Raw genomic sequence first — 4,670 nt, 5'->3', positions numbered from 1 at the left:
CAATGAAAGCTGTGCATATACATAGGCATAACCAATTAATGTTGATCATAATAGTTATTAAATAGTATTATTAATATGAAGGGATTGAAAAAAAGAGGCTAACAAAGAACGACTCACTGATGGTTGTATGGCAAGAGAATGAAGGGACACATGCTATTTTTACGCAACCCCCTGTATATAACATTGACTATGTCTCTAGAATTTTGCGCTAACGATTTCTCGTGTATAATATCGGGGTCGAAGAACCCGACGTTATGGAAGTTCTTCTTTCGGCAAATTTGAATTTTTGACCTACGGGACACAAGAAAAACGGGGATCAGTCAACACACAAGGCTAAAAATAATGAAACGAGAGACAATACTTACATGCACCATACACTCATGAGGGACTTGTGAAGGGCATCTTGATGGTATAAATCGTAAAGTGCTGCAAACTCGATATATACATCATCTCCCCCCCGCCAGAAATGCTCATCTTTAATCCGAGCTGGGAACATCTCTAATTCATTAGCTTTAGATTGCACGGCATACCATTTGTGTAACTCGGCCATTCTCGTTGGTAGGAATGGTAGCAACTCTGGCCATATCAAAGGCTCACCAAGTACAAACTTTTTCTTGCCGCGTGCATTCTGTAGGGCCTCCCCAAGCAATTGAGCCCTTGTTAGATCAGTTTGCAATATCATCCCAGCCATGGTCAATGGATCTCTTGATTCATCGGGACATTCTTCACGCGGCACTATCAACGGAGGGATCGATTGTTTGGACTGCTCTCCGAGCTGGGGAACGGTCTTTGCATTAAGCCGCCGATTCTTGGGGTTACTGTAGCACTTTCTGATCTGACGATCATAATCCGACTCCCTTTCTTTCTCCTTGGTGGGATCTTTAATGAAGTGTTTAATGAAGTGTGCCTTTGCAACCGGATCTATTTCCGGCTTCTTGTTCGCAGCCTCCCTCAGTAGCTTGCGCTTTAGCAAGAAGGTTTGAAACGATTCTTCTGCCTCTTCCTCTTCTGTAGCCTTCGCTTTCTTCTTTCTTTGCTGCTTATGAGATGGTTGGACCGAAGGTACCGTGTATGCCTTCTGTCGCTGACTCTGATTCTGTTGTGCGGCTGGTGATGATGCCGGAATTGGCTCGCTTTGTGCGGCTGGTGATGGCGGATCCTGTGCGGCTGGTGATGGCGGATCCATGCTGGGGTCCCGTGCAGGCGGTGGAGAAGGTGGGCCAACACTAGGATTCCTGTCATCTAGCATTGGTGATCTTTGCCTTGAGCACCGAGCGGAATCTGTGGCTGCTTGCACCAATCTTATGTCGCGCTTTGGCCACGCGATCCATGTGTGTACGGCATGTTGTAGTTCTGTTTCTTCAGGACCTATAGGGATCGGGAGGTCCATGTCTTCCCAGCGTTCTTCAGTAATTCGGTCAACAAAGACTCTGGCGAATCCTTCAGGAATCGGCTGGCAATGTATTGTCCCGCCCTCTTCTTGGACTTCCACATAACCCTCAGCACAAACTTTGAGCTTTTTCCCATAAAGAACTAGAAGCTCACATTGGGTCCTAACGGTGATGTCGTCAATGGGGTCCCTCGGCCTGTCGGCACCCAAATTAGGGTGCTCTGTGGAAGCAACACTGCTACGACGTTGAGAAGGGGGGCTAACCTCCACATTGGCAGCTGGTTGGTCCGAGCGTTGCCCAACTGTTGCCTCAAGTGACATTATCCGATTTTCTAGGCTACGGATCTTCTCTGTCACTACTGCCTTGCTTCTGCATCGGCTTCGGTAGGTTTCGAGATCTCCGGAAAAGCCATATTTCCATGGAACTACGCCCATGCCTCGGGTCCGTCCAGTGTGTTCCGCATTCCCAAGAGCGTAAGTCAGCTCGTCATTCTCTCTGTTGGGCTGGAAGGTTCCTTCTTCCGTACGCCTCATTGCGTCGTCGAGTCTTTGGGCAGCCTCTCTTAGTACGTCGCTAGTCACAAACATTCCAGTGTCGGGGTCTAGTGTGCCTCCATGAGCATAGAAGTAATACCTTGCTCGTTTGGGCCAACTCAAGGTCTGCGGTACGATTCCTTTTACAATTAAATTATTTTCCATCTTTTCCCATTTCGGAACAGCAACCTTATAACCTCCAGGCCCAAGTCTATGGAAGTTTGTCTTTTTGCTAGCATTCATTTTGCCTTGAATCGAGGCTGCCATGCTATCAGCACTGTGCTTGTAATTCACGAATTCATTCCACCACTCTCGTTGCTTCTTCCAGACTTTATCAAAATCTGGTGTGAGGCCCTTGTTGACAAAGTTTGCGACCAATTTTTTCTTGAACGAGGCGAACTGAATTGCCATCTTCTTAAATGCCCATCCCTTTACTTTGTCAGCTTTGCTTGGGGGAAAGTTGAAGTGCAACGACACCTCTTTCCATAACAAATCTTTCTCTGAATCTGGCACGATATCTTCAGGTCGATCAGAGACTTTATTTTTCTTCCAAAGCTTATACTTTATGGGGACGCTTTCCCTAACAAGATATCCCAATTGATTTACAAATGTTGTCTTAATTTGACCAGGGGCTAGTGGCTCGCCGGTTGCTTCGTTGATCTCCTTGATGGTCGTACATCCTACCATCTTCCTCTTGGAGCCACGTTTCCGTTTAGGCTTCGTCGATCCTGATGCCTGAAAGAATCGCAAATTTATCAAGCGGGTTGCTAGCAACTAGTGGACGTTGCGGCAGGTATGCGTAACCTTCATAACCCGTAAGCAAGGGTTCCAGATCGAAAATTATCATGATATTAGGTAACTTATTGACTGAAACATTCATAAGAATTTATAGCTGGAGCACGACTCCTTACACAAGGACTGAAATCATCAACAAAGCTAGCAACATAACACAAATAGTTACCTAACATATCTTGCTCCTAACATATATATTGACAAAACGTTTATCCTGATGCCTGAAAGAATCACTAAACTTTTATACCTCGGCTTCCTCGACATTTCCTTCTTCCTCCCCACTAATATCTTGCTCCTCGTCGCCATGATAATGCAAGTTTAAAAATTGGCTGCCATCGTTCTCGTCCTCATCAAACTCTGGAGCTATGTGCCCAGTACTACCACGAATGAGCTCGTGCATTAACTCGTCTTGGTTGTCCGTAGGATCCATTTCCACTACCTGAAACAATAAAAAACAAAGAGAGTGCATAAGCCCCGAGCATAAAAAACAAAGAGAGTGCATTATTTTTCTCGGAAGAATAATTTTCCTCATTTATAAACCATGGATTAAGATATTCTCTATATATATTTCTTGATCTAATTTTGAGTCGGACTAATTTTGGATGTCAACACACACTACTAGCCTTAATCCATGATAAGATCCCAAACATTAACAAACATCTCTAGAAACTAAAAGCTCCGCAAAAATGAAAATCTTTTGGCGAAATCTTCGAAGAGGGGTAATAATCTTAACAAAAGACATTGCATCCTCATTAAGCAAATTGGCAGGGTAGTAAAAGTTCTCCTTTTATCGTACTGACAAAAGGAGACAGTTTTTTTCCAAGTGCCGCCTCACTCATTTGGTTTGGGCAGCTATCCATGTGACTTTAATTTGGGGCTCCAGCAACTTCGTAGTGGGACACACAGGTTTGGTAATTGTAGTAGCGACAATGTGTTAGTCTTTATGGTTGAGTAGAAATGATTTGATATTTGAAAACAAACAAATATCTTTTTTTTTGCAGGTTATCTTCGTAGTACCGCACTTGCTTTGTACATGGCTATTATCCAAACACTACTGTAAAAGGCCTAAGCTGGGCCGCATGTGTCACAAAAAATATACTTTACACCAATAAGCTTACTTTGAAATTATGCAATCATCTAATGTTGCCCCTGATACATTCACATGGTATGCACATTGTATGTTCATCCCTCATGGAAGCATTGAATAATGGAAGCCAACCTGAAAGGGTCCTACAGTTGATGAAATTCATGAAGCAAAAACAGATACCGTTGAACCAAAAGGCTTATTTTGAGATAATAGCTTCATGCAGCATGTATGTTTATCCACCATCTCTAGTTTCTGCCACATTAAATAGTATTATGCAGATGAACTTTTGTATTACAATTGTATTTATTATGATACCACTTGAGATAGCAGGATAAAACCTTGTGGTAGGTGAGATCTCTCTTATTTCTGTTAGATCAAATTTTTTTAATTCACAAACTGATGCTTGAGGCTATCAGGTCTGTTTGTTTGCTTACTCTGTTCAAATGTAGTTCAGTAATTCAGTGGCATCTCCTTTTTTTTGGACTTGTTGAGCATTTGCAGTTATAGAAAGTGAGCCTCTGCAGTCTGCACCTTTAGCTATTATCATCTAGATCATGTCATGCTTTTGTCTTGTTTTCATGCATCTTTGATGTTCTATTTCTTTTGAGAGGTTACTACTGTTGCTAGTTTAACTAGTGAGACCTTTGATGCTCTGCAACAGGCTACGGGAATGGAAAACAGCCAGTGAAATAATTGAGCAATTGGATTCCTCCCTCTCATCCATTTCTGTTGGCACACTAAACCATCTTTTGAATTTTCTTGGAACCGTGCAAGTGATTGTTTGTCTAAAAAAACAGTATAGTGATGACTGTTTTTGTATTTGCACTGAATTAAGGAATGCATATTCCTCTAATCTGTTCACTCAAA

At 42.8% G+C, this 4,670-nt stretch overlaps 1 long non-coding RNA gene across 1 annotated transcript; it reads left to right on the top strand.

Moving 5' to 3' along the window:
* Nucleotides 1-2,747: 2,747 nt before the first annotated feature.
* On the top strand, nt 2,748-4,670 carry LOC120704046. The gene is made up of 2 exons (XR_005687369.1): nt 2,748-4,029; nt 4,465-4,670. It is a non-coding gene; the product is annotated as an uncharacterized LOC120704046 (long non-coding RNA).

This window comes from Panicum virgatum, chromosome 4K (assembly GCF_016808335.1).
Source record: "Panicum virgatum strain AP13 chromosome 4K, P.virgatum_v5, whole genome shotgun sequence".
Classification (NCBI taxonomy): domain Eukaryota; kingdom Viridiplantae; phylum Streptophyta; class Magnoliopsida; order Poales; family Poaceae; genus Panicum; species Panicum virgatum.
This window is presented reverse-complemented; position numbering and strand designations above follow the sequence as displayed.